This window comes from Tursiops truncatus, chromosome 5 (genome assembly GCF_011762595.2).
Source record: "Tursiops truncatus isolate mTurTru1 chromosome 5, mTurTru1.mat.Y, whole genome shotgun sequence".
Lineage (NCBI taxonomy): Eukaryota > Metazoa > Chordata > Mammalia > Artiodactyla > Delphinidae > Tursiops > Tursiops truncatus.
Genome location: NC_047038.1, coordinates 39,281,254 through 39,298,835, shown reverse-complemented (window position 1 = coordinate 39,298,835; position 17,582 = coordinate 39,281,254).

The following is a 17,582-nucleotide window of genomic DNA, read 5'->3' as shown; positions in this document are numbered from 1 at the left end:
TATTTGTACACAAATTTGTATTTGAGTGTTTGTTTTCAATTCCCTGGAATGTCCCATAGGGTTTAAAAAAAGAGATTGGGGAAGAGGTAACTAGAAGTAACTAGAGTGTTTTGCTTGAGTGTACTTTCATATGATCTCTAATTCACTTGTATTTTTATTTACTGTTTTTGGCCCTGCATTATCAGGATCTAGAGAGATATTGACACATAGCAGGTGGTCTGTCAAATATTCTTGGAATAAATATTACTTGCTTTATTTTTCTGTCTTGTGCTGCTAATACAACAGTCAATAACATTCTCCCTGGGATTTCTCCGGCAGTCCAGTGGTTAAGACTCTGCACTCCCATTGCAGCGGGGCGCAGGTTCGATCCCTGGTCTGGGAACTAAGATCCCACGTGCTGCACAGTGTGGCAAAAACAAATAAAAAACACAAGAAAAATAACAAAATCTCATATTAAAAAAACACATTTTCCCAAATAATTATTTTTCATTTAAAATGAGAAGATGTGATATGTCCAGAAAACTAATTTCCACAATTTGCTTAATCTCTTTTTTCCCTCTCTCTTTTATAACTTCACACACTTTATTAGATCACCTACCACTTACTACTTTATGATTTGAAGGCTTGTTTTCCTCAAAATTTGCTGGTGTTATCTCTGAGGGATTCTCTTAACACTAAGTAAAGAAGGGCCTTGACAGGCTTGAGAGAGAGATTTCCATATTTCCTGCTATAGTTAGTGATTCCCCTTGTTATTAGACTGTTTTATATCTCTCTGTCAACTACGTGGCACATGTCCTGAATTATACAAGCAGGATTTCACAGCAGCACATATAACAATAGAAAAATTAGGACATGCTGTTCTCATTCTGAAACTGATTTGTTACCTACACTGGGCCCCATGGAAAAAAAGAATTTGTATTTTTCTTCTTAGTTTTATATTTTCCTTGCATTCTTATGGCACTAAAAGACTTTTCTGGAAGGTAAGACTATCACTAAAGAAGAAAAGTAGCTATAATATTTAAGTTCTCACAAAAATACTTCATTTCAAACTTGTCTGGCAATAAATAAGTTCTTCCATAATAGTTAAAAACTGTGCTTGGTAATTCACTTGAGACATAGGAAATAATTAATGATCTTTCTTCACATTGTACCCACGGGTCTATTCCTCAGTTTTTTCCCTCTGGTTCAAATGTGAAGTCTAAAATTTGAAAGGGAATGGGACTGAATCTTACGACTTACAGATTCAGAACCTGCCTAATTCAAAAAGAGTCATGTACCACAATGTTTATTGCAGCTCTATTTACAATAGCCAGGACATAGAAGCAACCTAAGAGTCCACTGACAGATGAATGGATAAGAAGATGTGGCACATATATACAATGGAATATTACTCAGCCATAAAAAGAAATGAAATTGAGTTATTTGTAGTGAGGTGGATGGACCTAGAGTCTATCATACAGAGTTAAGTAAGTCAGTTAGGGAAAAACAAATACTGTATGCTAACACATATATATGGAATCTAAAAATAAAAAATGGTTCTGATGAACCTAGGGGCAGGACAGGAATAAAGATGCAGATGTAGAGAATGGACTTGAGGACATGGGGAGGGGGAAATGTAATCTGGGACGAAGTGAGAGAATAGCATTGACATATATACACTACCAAATTTAAAATAGCTAGCTAGTGGGAAGCAGCTACCTAGTAAAGCCAGATCAGTTCTGTGCTTTGTGACCACCTAGAGGGGTGGGATAGGGAGGGTGGGAGGGACACTCAAGAGGAAGGGGATATGGGGATATATGTATATGTATAGCTGATTCACTCTGTTATACAGCAGAAACTAACACAACAATGTAAAGCAATTATACTCTAATAAAAATGTTAAAAAAAATTATTGAATGACTTTTCCAAGATCATCAGGTTTCTAAGGAACAGAAAAGGAAAAAAGAAGCTTAATATTTTCACTGCAAAATTCTTTCAGAGATTCATTTGCAGCATTAAGCCTCAATTATGTCTTAGAAAATGTGATAATTTTTGACTTTCTATTTATACCAGCTTAAAATTTACAGAAAAATTGGGACAATAATACAAATGGTTCCTGCATATCCATATATCCCCCCAAATAGTTTTCCTATTAATATTTACTTTAGTATGGGAATTTGTTATAATTAATGAGCCAATATTGATACATTATTATTAGTTGAAATCCATATTTTATTCAGATTTTCTTACTTTTCACTTAATGTCTTTTTCTGTTCCATAATGCCATATTATATTTAGACTCTTGAGGCTCCTTTTGGTTGTGACACTTTCTCAGAATTCAGCATGACTTACTACTATTGCTGTTGACCTTGACCACCTAACTGAAGTAGTATTCGTGAGATTTCTCCAGTATAAACTTATTTATACCCCTTTTCCACACTGTACTCTTTAGTAAGAAGTCACTTAGAGCAGCTCACACTTAAGGAGTTGGGGGTTATGCTCCAACTCTGAAGTGTGGAATATCTCCATAAATTATTTGAAATTCTTCTGCATTGAGATTTGTCTCATCTCCCTTACATATTTGTTCATTTATTTACATCAGTGTGGACTCGCAGATATTTATTTTATACTTTGGGAAGTAATTCAATGTTACTCTAATTTGTTGCTCAATTTATTCCACATTTGGGCATTAGTCTTGATTTCTTTTAAAATCAAATTCAAATTTAATTTAATTTCAAAATCACTCTTTGCTGGTATATGGGCAATCAACTGGTTTTAACTGTGTATTTTTGAATTTTGTTGTATTCCCCTACTAGTTCTAGGAGTGTTTTGTCCATTTCTTGGAATTTCCTACATAGATAAGCATGTCACCTGTGAATAAGTTACTTTTTTCCTTCTTCCATTTAAGTCTATATATTTTATTTTCTCATCTTATTTCACTAGCAAGGACTTCCAGCATAGAATAGAAGTGATGAGAGAGGCTATCCTTACCTGGTTTCCAATCTTTGAAAGGATCTAATTTACCAACATTAAATAAGGTATTAGCTGTAGAACTTTTGTGTATGTTCTTAGTCAAGTTGAGGAAGTTCCCCTCTATTCTTAGTTTACTGGAATTTGTTTTATTTTGTTCTTTTGTTTAACCATAAATGAGTGCTGGATTTTGTCAATGCTTTTGATGTGTCCATGTCAATTGATAGGACGATTTGATTGTTCTTCTTTAGCCTGTTGATGTAGTGAATTGCATTTACTGATTTCCAAATGTTGAAACAACTTCACATACCTGGAATAAAGCTGACTTGGTCATAGCATATAATTATCTTTTATATATTATTGGATTCTAGTTGCTAACATTGTGGGGGGACTTGTGCATCTGTTCATGAGAGATATTGGCCTGCTCCATAATTTTCCTTTCTTGTAATATCTTTATCTTGTCTTTATATGAATATAATAGGGGCCTCATACAAAGAATTCAAAAGTGTTCCCCCCTAATTTTCTGGAATAAAGTATGGAGAATATTTTCCTTAAATATTGGGTATAATTTACTAATGAAATCATAGGAGTCTGATGCTTTTTTTGTTGAAGTTTATTATCACTGACTTAATTTCATTAATATACGTAGGTTTTTTCAGATAGTCTGTATCCCATTTTATGAATCTTGGTAGTTTGTGTTTTAAGGAATTGGTCCATATCATGTAAGTTATCACACTTGTGGACATAGAGTTGTTTGTAGTATTCTTTTCTTTTAATGTCTATTAGATGAGTAGTGATGAGCCCCTATTTTGCCTCTGATATAGGCAATTAGTGTCTCCTCATTTATTCTCCCTCCAGTTACCCTTAGTAGAATTTATAAATTTCATTGATCTTTTCAAAGAAACAGCTTTGATTATGTTGATTTCCTCTATTGTTTTCCTACTTTCACTTTTATTGGTTTATGTTCTATTTTTCAATTTCTTATATTTGCTTTAAACTTAAATTCCTTTTTGTATGATTTTTTTATGCTTTACTCTTGAATTTTATTTATTAATTAATTTTTTTTAAATTATTATTATTTTTTTTTGAGGTACATGGGCCTCTCACTGTTGTGGCCTCTCCCGTTGTGGAGCACAGGCTCTGGATGCACAGGCTCAGCGGCCATGGCTCACGGGTCCAGCCGCTCCGTGGCATGTGGGATCTTCCCAGACCGGGGCACGAACCCGTGTCCCCTGCATCGGCAGACGGACTCTCAACCACTGTGCCACCAGGGAAGCCCCTATTTTTATTTTTAATTTTTTAATTTTTAATATTTTTTATACAGCAGGTTCTTATTAGTTATCCACTTTGTACACATTAGTGTATATATGTCAATCCCAATCTTCCAATTCATCACACCACCACCACCACCACCCACCACGTTACCCTCTTGGTGTCCATACATCTATTCTCCACATCTGTGTCTCAATTTCTGCCCTGCAAATCAATTTATCTGTACAGTTTTTCTAGGTTCCACATATATGCGTTGATACGATATTTGTTTTTCTCTTTCTGACTTACTTCACTCTGTATAACAGTCTTTAGATTCACCCATATCTCTGCAAATAACCTAATTTCATTCCTTTTTATGGCTGAGTAATATTCCATTGTTTATATGTACCATATATTCTTTATCCATTTGTCTGTCAATGGGCATTTAGGTTGCTTCCATGAGCTGGCTATTGTAAATAGTGCTGCAATGAACATTGGGGTGCATGTGTCTTTTTGAATTATGGTTTTCTCTGGGTATATGACCAGTAGTGGAATTGCTGAGTCATATGTTAATTCTATTTTTAGTTTTTTAAGGAACCTCTATACTGTTCTCCATAGTGGCTGTATCACTTTACATTCCCACCAACAGTGCAAGAGGGTTCCCTTTTCTCCACACCCTCTACATCATTTGTTGTTTGTAGATTTTCTGATGATGCCCATTCTAACTGGTGTGAGGTGATACCTCTTTGTAGTTTTGATTTGCATTTCTCTAATAATTAGTGATGTTGAGAAGCTTTTCATGTGCTTCTTGGCCATCTCTATGTCTTCTTTGGAGAAATGTCTATTTAGGTCTTCTGCCCATTTCTGCATTGGGTTGTTTGTTTTTTTAATATTGAGCTGCGTGAGCTGTTTATATATTTTGGAGATTAATCCTTTGTCCTTTGATTTGCTTGCAAATATTTTCTATTATGAGCGTTGACTTTTTGTCTTATTTATGGTTTCCTTTGTTGTGCAAAAGCTTTTAAGTTTCATTAGGCCCCATTTGTTTATTTTTGTTTTTATTTCCATTACTCTAGGAGGTGGATCAAAAAAGACCTTGCTGTGATTTATGTCAAAGAGTGTTCTTCCTATGTTTTCCTCAAATAGTTTATAGTGTCAGGTCTTACATTGATGTCTCTAATCCATTTTGACTTTATTTTAATGTATGGTGTTAGAGAGTGTTCTAATTTCATTCTTATACATGTAGCTGTCCAGTTTTCACAGCACCATTTATTGAAGAGACTGTCTTTTTTCCATTGTATATCCTTGCCTCCATTGTCATAGATTAGTTGACCATATGTTCGTGGGTTTATCTCTGGGCTTTCTACCCTGTTCCATTGATCTATATTTCTGTTTTTGTTTCAGTACTATATTGTCTTGATTACTGTAGCTTTGTAGTATAGTCTGAAGTCAGGGAACCTAATTCCTCCAGCTCCGTTTTTTTCCCTCAAGACTGCTTTGGCTATTTGGGGTCTTCTGTGTCTCCATACAAATTTTAAGGCTTTTTGTTCTAGTTCTGTAAAAAATGTCATTGTTAACTTGATAGGGATTGCACTGAATCTGTAGATTGCTTTGGGTAGTATAGTCATTTTCACAATATTGATTCTTTCAATCCAAGAACATGGTATATCTCTCCATCTGTTTGTATCATCTTTAATTTCTTTCATCAGTGTATTATAGTTTTCTGCATACAGGTATTTTGTCTCCTAAGTAGGTTTATACTTAGACATTTTATTATTTTTGTTGCAATGGTAAATGGGAGTGTTTCCTTAATTTCTCTTTCAGGTGTTTCTTCATTAGTGTATAGGAATGCAAGAGATATCTATGCATTAATTTTGTACCCTGCAACTTTACCAAATTAATTGATTAGCTCTAGTAATTTTCTGGTGGCATCTTTAGGATTCTCTATGTATATTATCATGTCATCTGCAAACAGTGACAGTTTTACTTCTTTTTTCCAATTTGCATTCCTTTTATTTCTTTTCCTTCTCTGATTGCTGTGGCTAGGACTTCCAAAACTATGTTGAATAATAGTGGTGAGAGTGGACATCCTTGTCTTGTTCCTGATCTTAGAGGAAATGGTTTCAGATTTTCACCACTGAGAACAATGTTGGCTGTGGGTTTGACGTATATAGCCTTTATTATGTTGAGGTAGGTTCCCTCTATGCCCACTTTCTGGAGAGTTTTTATCATAAATGGGTGCTGAATTTTGTCAAAAGCTTTTTCTGCATCTATTGAGATGATCATATGGTTTTTCTTCTTCAATTTGTTAATACGGTGTATCACATTGATTGATTTGTGTATATTGAAGAATCCTTGCAGCCCTGGGATAAATTCCACTTGATCATGGTGTATGATCCTTTTAATGTGTTGTTGGATTCTGTTTGCTAGTATCTTGCTGACGATTTTTGCATCTATATTCAACAGTGATATTGGTCTGTAATTTTCTTCTTTTGTAGTATCTTTGTCTGGTTTTGGTATCAGGGTGATGGTAGCCTCAGAGAATGAGTTTGGGAGTATTCCTTCCTCTGAAATATTTTGGAAGTGTTTGAGAAAGATGGGTGTTAGCTCTTCTCTAAATGTTTGATAGAATTCAAATGTGAAGCCCTCTGGTGCTGAACTTTTCTTTGTTGGAAGATTTTAAATCACAGTTTCAATTTCATTACTTGTGATTGGTCTGTTTATATTTTCTACTTCTTCCTGGTTCAGTCTTGGAAGGTTATACCTTTTGAAGAATTTGTCCATTTCTTCCAGGTTGTCCATTTTATTGGCATAGAGTTGCTTGTAGTAGCCTCTTAGGATGCTTTCTATTTCTGCAGTGTCTATTGTAACTTCTGCTTTTTCATTTCTGAGTTTATTGATTTGAGTCCTCTCCCTCTTTTTCCCGATCAGTCTGGCTAATCGTTTATCAATTTGGTTTATCTTCTCAAAGAACCACCTTTTACTTTTATTGTTCTTTGCTATTGTTTTCTTTGTTTCTATTTCATTTATTTTTGCTCTGATCTTTATGATTTCTTTCCTGCTGCTAACTTTGGGTTTTGTTTGTTCTTCATTCTCTAGTTCCTTTAGGTGTAAAGTTAGATTGTTTATTTGAGAATTTTCTTGTTTCTTGAGGTAGGCTTGTATTTCTATAAACTTCCCTCTTAGAACTGCTTTTGCTGCATTCCATAGATTTTGGATCATCGTGTTTTCAGTGTCATTTGTCTCTCGGTATTTTTTGATTTCTTCTTTGATTTCTTCAGTGATCTCTTGGATATTTAGTAACGTATTGTTTAGCCTCCATGTGTTTTTGTTTTTATGTTTTTTTCCCTGTAATTTTTTCCCTATAAATTTCCCTGGCATTTCTAATCTCATAGCATTGTGGTCAGAACAGATGCTTGATATGATTTCAATTTTCTTAAAAATTTACTGAGGTTTGGTTTGTAACCCAAGATGTGATCTACCCTGGAGAATGTTCCTTGCGCACTTGAGAAGAAAGTGTAATCTGCTGTATTGGGTTGGAATGTCCTATAAATATCAATTAAATCTATCTGGTCAATTGTGTCATTTAAAGCTTGTGTTTCCTTATTAATTTTCTGTCTGGATGATCTGTCCATCGGTGTAAGTGAGGTGTTAAATTTCCCCACTATTACTGTTACTGTTGATGTCCTCTTTTATAGCTATTAGCAAATGCCTTATGAACTGAGGTACTCCTCTGTTAGGTGTATATATATTTATAATTGTTATATCTTCTTCTTGGATTGATCCCTTGATCATTATGTAGTGTCCTTCCTTGTCTCTTATAACATTCTTTATTTTAAAGTCTACTTTATCTGATATGAGTATTGCTACTCCAGCTTTCTTTTGATTTCCATTTGCATGGAATATCTTTTTCCATCCCATCACTTTCAGTTTGTCTGTGTCCCTAGGTCTGAAGGGGTCTCTTTTAGACAGCATATATATGGGTTTTGTTTTTTTATCCATTCAGTGAGCCTGTGTCTTTTGGTTGGAGCATTTAATCCATTCATGTTTAAGGTAATTATCGATATGTATGTTCCTATCCCCATTTTCTTAATTGTTTTGCGTTTGTTTTTGTAGGTCCTTTTCTTCTCTTGTGTTTCCCACTTAGAGAAGTTCCTTCAGCATTTGTTATAGAGCTAGTTTGGTGGTACTGAATTCTCTTAGCTTTTGCTTGTCTCTAAAGCTTTTGATTTCTCAAATCTGAGTGAGATCTGAGTGAGATCCTTGCTGGGTAGAGTAATCTTGGTTGTAGGTTCTTCCCTTTCATCACTTTAAATATGTCATGCCACTCCCTTCTGGCTCTTAGAGTTTCTGCTGAGAATCAGCTGCTAACCTTATGGGAGTTCCCTTGTATGTTATTTGTCATTTTTCCCTTGCTGCCTTCAATAATTTTCCTTTGTCTCTAATTTTTGCCAATTTAATTACTATGCGTCTTGGTGTGTTTCTCCTTGGCTTTATCCTGTATACACTCTCTGCACCTCATGGACTTGGGTGGCTATTTCCAAGTAAGTTTTCAACTATAATCTCTTCCAGTATTTTCTCAGGTTCCTTCTCCCTCTCTTCTCCTTCTGGGACCCCTATAATGTGAATGTTGTTGTGTTTAATGTTGTCCCAGAGGTCTCTTAGGCTGTCGTCATTTCTTTTCATTCATTTTTCCTTATTCTGTTCTGCAGCAGTGAATTCCATCATTCTGTCTTCCAGGTCACTTATCTGTTCTTCTGCTTCAGTTATTCTGCTATTGCTTCCTTCTAGTGTATTTTTCATTTCAGTTGCTGTATTGTTCATCTCTGTTTGTTTGTTCTTTAATTCTTCAAGGTCTTTGTTAAACATTTCTTGCATTTTTTCAATCTTTGCCTCCATTCTTTTTCCGAGGTCCTGGATCACCTTCACTATCATTATTCTGAATTCTTTTTCTGGAAGGTTGAGGATCTCCACTTCATTTAGTTGTTTTTCTGGGGTTTTATCTTGTTCCTTCATCTGGTACATAGCACCCTGCCTTTTCATCTTGTCTATCTTTCTGTGAATGTGGTTTTTGTTCCACAGGCTGCAGGACTGTAGTTCTTCTTGCCTCTGCTGTCTGCCCTCTGGTGGATGAGGCTATCTAAGAGGCTTGTACAAGTTTCCTGATGGGAGGGACTGGTGATGGGTAGAGCTGGTTGTTGCTATGGTGGGCAGAGCTCAGTAAAACTTTAATCCACTTGTCTGCTGATGGGTCGGGCTGGGTTCTCTCCCTTTTGGTTGTTTGGCCTGATGCAACCCAACCCTGGAGCCTACCGGGCTCTTTGTTGGGGCTAATGACAGACTCCGGGAGGGCTCACGCCAAGGAGTGCTTCCCAGAACTTCTGCTGCCAGTGTCATTGTCCTCATGGTGAGACACAGCCACTCTCTGCCTCTGCAGGAGACCCTCTAACACTAGCAAGTAGGTCTGGTTCAGTCTCCTATGGTGTCTGTCACTGCTCCTTCCTCTGGATCCTGATGTGCACACTACTTTGTGTGTGCCCTCCAAGAGTAGAGCCTCTGTTTCCCCCAGTCTTGTCAAAGTCCTATAATCAAATCCCACTAACCTTCAAAGTCTGATTCTCTGGGAATTCTTCCTCCCGTTGCCAGACCCCCAGGTTGGGAAGCCTGATGTGGGTCTGAGAACCTTCACTCCAGTGGGTGGACTTCTGTGGTATAAGTGTTCTCCAGTTTGTGAGTCACCCACCTAGCAGTTATGAGATTTGATTTTATTGTGATTGTGCCCCTCCTACCATCTCATTGTGGCTTCTCCCTTGTCTTGGATGTGGGGTATCTGTTTTGGTGAGTTCCAGTATCTTCCTGTTGATGATTTTTCTGCAGTTAGTTGTGATTCTGGTACTCTTGAAGAGGGAGTGAGTGCACGTCCTTCTACTCCGCCATCTTCCCCCAGCAGTGTATGATTTTGTTTTTAAATTTCCAGTGTGGAGAAATGATACGTGGCATCCTCAGACTTGATTAGATTGCAAGTCAATGTTTAGTACTCAACTAAAATACTCTGTCCTGTAATCAGTGAGGACCACAACCCAAGTGATCAAAACCTCTTTAAATTTCTAGAGAATATGTTATCTATTTTTTCTTGTACATAGATTACATATCAAATTTGATTGCAGTTTTTGAAAATGTGTAGTGTCACTTCTATAAGATTGATCATTTCTTGACTATAAGAAATTTGGTACCAAAAGTTGCTGCTTCAGCCACACCCAACATTGTGTTTAAAATAAAGATACTCAATAAATATTTAATCAGTGATTCTGGGTTATGTACTGTGGTGACCTCAATGTACAGTAAATCAAACAGTAATCTTCTCAAAGTAGAAGTAGCCTGTTTGGTCAGAGTCATAGGAAACTTCTAATAGGGTGATAAAGCCACCACTCATTTACCCCAGTCAGAAAGCAATAATTATTTTGATGTGTAACCAGGAGGTTGTTATGTTTCTTCTCCCAAGGTAAGACCAACCCTTATATGGTTATCTGGAGTGAATGTGGATTCAAAGTTCACATCTGTTTCCTTTGAGTATAAAAGAGACAAACAGAACAAAACAAAACAAAAAGCAAAAAACTCAGCAAAGGGAAAACTGGGCCACACACAAAATCAGTGGCTTTGGAGGCCAGCATAACCTGTTATTTTTGTTTTTGTTTTGTTTTTAATTAGCACTCTCCTACTTGAATGGAAAAATAAGATTAAGTGAATTATTGATAATATCCACATTTGGGAGTAGATAACTGATCTGCATTCACTCAAGGCATTGCCTATTCTAAGTGGAAAACAGCACTTATTTAATTTAAATTTTTATTTAGTCTCTATTGCTTTTCTTTTTATTTTTCTGAAAGGAAATAAAATAATGCAGTAATACAACTTTGCTTTCCTTGTAAATGTGTGAGATTAACACCAGATGATGTGCCTCATCGGACTGGGCTTATCAAGATATCATGATAAGTCATGCAATTGGTAAGCCAGAGTTCATGAAATCTTTCATTCAATAATCAGTAATTTTGAAGTATTTATTCTGTGTCAGTCATGGGGTATGTGTTTTACATTGGTTATACTGTTTAGCAAACAAACAAACAAACATAATGTAACGATAGGAAAGTTCTCCAAAGTAAAGGATGCTAGAACATGGTAGTCAAAATTGTACTCATCCTTTTAACCCCAAAGTTTATCCTTATTGAGTTCCGGGTATTATAATTTTTTGTTCTTGTGCTATATTCAAGGAATATTAGATGGATTGAGTGTCTGCTCAGGCATACTTGGTAAATATTTCTTTCATGAAGAAACACATGAAAGAAGTAAATTTCAGGGATGTTACAGTATATTAAAATTATAAATACAATTAAGTAAGAATCTCTACTGTAAAGAAACACTAGTCTATTGCTGCAATTCTCATGTAATCAGGCATGTACTATCATAGAGATTAGCATAAAGATTGAGGGAACCCAGAAGAGATAACCATTAAGTAAGCTTAGAGGTAGTGAGATACAGTTATGAAGAAAAGTTGATACATGAATTGGTCCTTAAAGATGAATAAGAGTTCACCAAATGGAAACTAGGTTATGATATTCTCAGCATATGAATTAGAATGTGCAAAGACATTGAGGTAAGACAGAGTTCAGCACACACAGGGACCAGTCAATATTCCTGTGTAAATAGACAATATGATCAATACATATCTGAGACTGTCAAGAAATATAATTGAAAAAATATGCTATGAAAGTTTGTTTTTTGCAGTAGTGTACAGTACCTGGCATGTAACAGGTGGTTAATAAATAATTTGTAAATTAATCTACTATATTTTCATGTAATGCAACCCAGTAGAGAGTTTAATTAAAGCTCTGAATCCTGCAAAGATCACACTAGTTCCTGAATAACAGGAAAAGACAAGCACAATAGGAAAAGAAAAGACAAGAGGAAGCCCTGGGGCTTCTCTGGTGGCGCAGTGGTTGAGAGTCCACCTGCCAATGCAGGGGACGCGGGTTCGTGCCCTGGTCTGGGAGGATCCCACATGCCACGGAGCGGCTGGGCCCGTGAGCCATGGCCGCTGAGCCTGTGCATCCAGAGCCTGTGCTCCACAACGGGAGAGGCCACAACAGTGAGAGTGAGTATGGGAACAAGGTACTAAACCCAAGAAGTATGTCATAGGCCAAACCATGAGGATTGTCTTTTATTTAGGGGAAGGAGAATGGTGAAATCACACACAGTCCAGAGTGCTATTTTCAAAGGATAAAATTAGCAGGAGGTCCGTGTCTGAAGCAGATATATACTGATTTCTAACTATACTACAAAGCTACAGTAATCAAAATGGTATGGTGCTGGCACAGAAACAGACACATAGATCAATGGTACAGAACAGAAAGCCCAGAAATAAATCACACACTTATGGTCAATTAATCTACAACAAAGGAGGCAAGAATATACAATGAGGAAAACACAGTCTCTTCAGTAAGTGGTACTGGAAAACTGAGCAGCTACATGTAAAAGAATTAAATTAGAACATTCTCCCACACCATATACAAAAATAAACTCAAAGTGGATTGAAGACCTAAATGTAAGACCAGAAACCATAAAACTCCTAGAAGAAAACATAGGCAGAACACTTTTTGACATAAATCATAACAATTATTTTGGATCTGTCTCCTAAGGCAAAGGAAATAAAACAAAAATAAACAAATGGAACCTAAGTAAACTTAAAAGCTTTGGCACAGCAAAGGAAACCACTGACAAAACGAAAAGAAAACCTACAGAATGGGAGAAAATATTTGTGAATGATATGACCGATAAGAGGTTAATATCTAAATATATTTTTAAATATATTCACATATGTAACATAAACAGCTCATATAATTCAATATCAAAAAGACAAACAACTTGATTAAAAAATGGGTAGAAGACCTGAATAGACATTTTTCTAAAGAAGACATACAGATGACTAACAGGCATAGGAAAAGATGCTCATCATTAATCTTCAGAGAAACACAAATTGAAACAACAATGAGATATCACCTCTCACCTGTCAGAATTACTATTATCAATAAGACCACAAATAACAGATGTGGATCTGGAGACAAAGGAACCCTGTTGGTGGGAATGTAAATTTGTGCAGCCACTGTGGAAAACAGTGTGGAGGTTCCTAGAAAACTAAAAATAGAACTACCATATGATTCAGAAGTTCCACTTCTGGGTATATATTGGAATACAATGAACACATTAATTGGAAAAGATACATGCACCCCAATGTTCATAGCAGCATTATTTACAGTAGCCTAGATATGGAAGCAACCTAAGTGTCCATCAACAGATGAATGGATAAAGATGTGACATGTGTATATATATACACACTGTACTACCATAAAAAAATGAAATTTTGCCATTTGCAAGAACATGGATGGAGGGAATTATGCTTAGTGAAACAAGTCAGGCAGAGAAAGACAAATACTGTATGTTAACACATATATGGAATCTAAAAAATAGGTGAAGGAATGAATATAACAAAACAGAAACTGACTCACAGATATAGAGAGCAAACTAGTGGTTATCAATGGGGAAAGGGAAGGGAGGAGGAGCAAGATGGGGTAGGGGATTAAGAGGTACAAACTACTATGTATAAAATATATAAACTACAAGAATATGTTATACACCCCAGGGAATACAGACACTATTTCATAACTTTAAATGGAGTATAAGCTAAAAAATTTTGCATCATTATGTTTTATACCTGAAACTAATATAATCTGTAAATCAACTATACCTCAGTAAAAAAAAACTGATGATTATTAAAACCAAATGTATCCCCAAGTGTGTGCAAATAAAACCAAGGACTTCAGAGAAATCACAAATATTCATTGAGTGATTTTACAAATAATTTATTTTTTTTACTTAGTGCTGCTTCTAGTTAAGTAAGAGCTAAATTGGAAAATTTGCTTTGTCTTTCTATTTGGCTTTCTCTTTATAATTAAAATTTGATTTTGAAAATCACTGCCTCTGGTTGCTCTCACTTGATAGCAATTATAAACATCAGCAGTCGTCACACTGCAAAGATGTCCTGCCTCCTGCAGAGAGTTTTTCCCATATTTTAGAAGATCAAACATTTCCACATCAGTCCTTGCAATCATGCTCATTTGAGTCCTCATTTTCTCTCAATGTTTGAGGAATTCCATTAATAATATACAAGGTAGTGTAGAATATGGAACTGAGTTGGGCTCAGGGGTTAAAACACACAATAATTGATCTTTTGTTTTTTCCTGTTGTTGGATTTTTTTCCTGAAACTCCTAGATATCAAGGCATGGAAGCTAGATGTCCTGATAAGCATATGTACTTTAGACCATATGGTAAGCAAAGACTTCAGAGTGTCTCTACTCACTATGCCTTCCCTGAGACACCTAGTAAACACTGCAAACCCTTGCCATGCCAAGTACTGCACTGGACATTCAGGATACAGATGAAAGACACAGCCCTGTCCTTAAGGAACTAATGGGCTGATGAGAAACAAGTTACATTAGTGAATGACAGGAACTGTGAAAGAAGTAGAAGCACAGAAGATGGACAATTACATACCTGAGGGCCTCTGACCCTCTTAACAATTACTGAATAATATCAAATCAACAGAAATCTGCACCTAGAGATTTCTTCACGTGAAAAGGCAATTCTTTCCGACCATTAATTCAGGAGGGAAAAGAAAGATTTACTTCAGTTGCTAAATGGTAAGATAGAACAGATACATTACATGTATTAATATATTATGAATATACATATATATTTATATTAATATAACAATTTATTTCTTCATTCTGACTTTGGTCCCGTATAAAAGAAGGTCAGGGCACTCTTCCCATTTACCCACTGTTAAAAGTTTTCAAAAGTGACCTGCCGAAAAGTAGGCTATTGAATGGAACGGCTCAGTTGTTTAGAATTTATAAATGTATTGAAATAAACTTCAAGCTTTTGTTGTAGCAAACTACAGATATAGAAACTTAGAATTGTAAAGAGTAGAAATGTGGCACTCAGAGAGCTTTTTCAGATTATCTGAGGCAATTTTTAAAAATTATTTTAAAGAAGTGGAAACTACTCATAACAGCACTGATAAGGGGCCCAAGAACTTGAGAAACAGAATAGGCTTAGATCCAGTCTTGGGGTGCATGGCAGGGATGAGAGTATTCTCCCCCACATTTGCTATTTTCTTTCAAGTGGAAGGGCTCCATTAGCATAAAACATCTGTCCCCTCTTTGACTCCTCACCTTCCTTCCTTGGGAGATGGATTGCTTGTCTGCTTGGTGCACGCAGAAGTGAGAACAAGGCATATATAGAAAAGATGTCCTTCTTTTTCTCTGGAGCTGGCCTGCCTGTGTAGAGCATGAGTGTTGACAGCCCTTGGCTGTGCAGTGAATTCGTTAGAGACCCCAGCCACTGTGGAAATGGACTTCACAGCTCCATTGTTGCCTGGATGGGAATAGGAAGTCTGTATCCAAAGTTAAGCATCAGGTAGCCCATTTCACCAATGCTGGCTTTATCAGTAATAACAGTAATATTTTGATCTCTGAACAGGGGTGTGCTGGTAAATGTCCTACAACTAACTATACAAGGGAAACAAACAAACGAACAAAAAACCCAGATCTGTAGCATCTGCAAAGTTCTGTGCTATACATAACCACACCTGGGCTTATTTCAACCTACTACACTAAACATAGTTGAAGAAGGAATTGGGAAGACATGGATATAATCGACTCGTAAACCTGCACAAGATGGATTCTGCTCAGAACTCTCTACTATTAACTTTATTATTTTACCTTATTTCTCAGTGGGTTCAGACCCTGGTTATACAAGAAGCATCTATTTAACAACCACCCTCAAACACCAATTTTCAGGTTTCCTGATTTCCAGTTGAATGTGTTTCATACTACATCACCATGTCATTTGTAAACTAGAGTTTCACTACTCATTACATAACCAAATACATGTGCAATTTATATATATATATATATATATGTATATAAATGTGTGTGTACTGAGCATATTTATATATGTATGTATGTATGTAGTGTGAGGGTTATAGTAGTGTTTGTACAGGTATATACATTATCAAAACTTATGGAAAATTTAAAATAAATGAATTTGATTTTATGTAAATTTTACCTCAATAAAGTTAATTTTTAAAAAGTCAACTTATTCACTTGTAAAAAACATAATAAAAATATTAGTAGTAGTTTATATCAGACACAGAAAACCGATGAGATGATAGTAGTGAATTGTTTTACTTACAAATCTTCACCCTTGCTAATTCCATATTTTTGCTCTGTGATTTGCTGTTCCTTCACTGATGTCAAGTACCTATTTAAATTTAAAATAAAGAAAATAAATGAAAAAAATCATAGTACATTGCCATAAAATTGCTATCAAAACATAAACCAAACAGCCAAATTTTCTCCTATCTATAAGCAGCAATCTTCTTTGAGCTATAACCTACTCCTCTGATTCCTGAACTGGTATGTTTTAATGGGACAAAATTATACGCAGCTTGTCCTTAGCAGCAAATGTTAAACAGATGAAAGTTGCATGAGGCTTATAATTAAGATATTACTTTGACATTGAATGCTCTTAGTGGACTGGATATCAATTAACTTCTTGAACTTCTGGCACTTTAATTGATCATCTCACTTTGCTATTTTAAATAGGAGTTTTAAAATACTTTTCCCCAGAGTTATAGCTTCTGTTTATCTTTTTCCCTTGGGCTACAGTGTGAAATTAATATATTTCCATTGCTCAAATTATAGAAATTATATGCATTTGGCTTCTAAATACACACACGGACACATACACACACTCACACATTTCAGGTTTTCAGCCTAACACATGGTATGTTATAAGATACTTTTATATAATTTAACATATTGATATAGACCTATCTATCACTGAATATTATCACCTGATATTAAATTATATTTTAATGACATAAATGTAAGCTCCAGAAATAAACACATAATAGACACATTTATTCAGACACAGGCACATGTGATTTAAGAAAGTAATATAAGTGATATTTTCAGCATCTACATGCAAAAGGATGTGACTAGTTTCTTAATTGCCCTATAAGGGGCTATGCATTCCTACCAGCAGGGGAGCCATCACTGAAAACATTTTTGAAGCTGTTTTGAAAATTGTCTTTGGTGCTAACCCTTCCCTGTACTAACCAGTGTTGACTCTTGGCAAAGTCTTGGTCATTGACTTAATATCTCGAAACTGCCAAAGGCATATGGAACCAAGACTAATGAAGATAGCTGGTGGAGAAGGTGAGGACACAGCTTGGAATCAATAACTCAGTGTGACCATGACATAA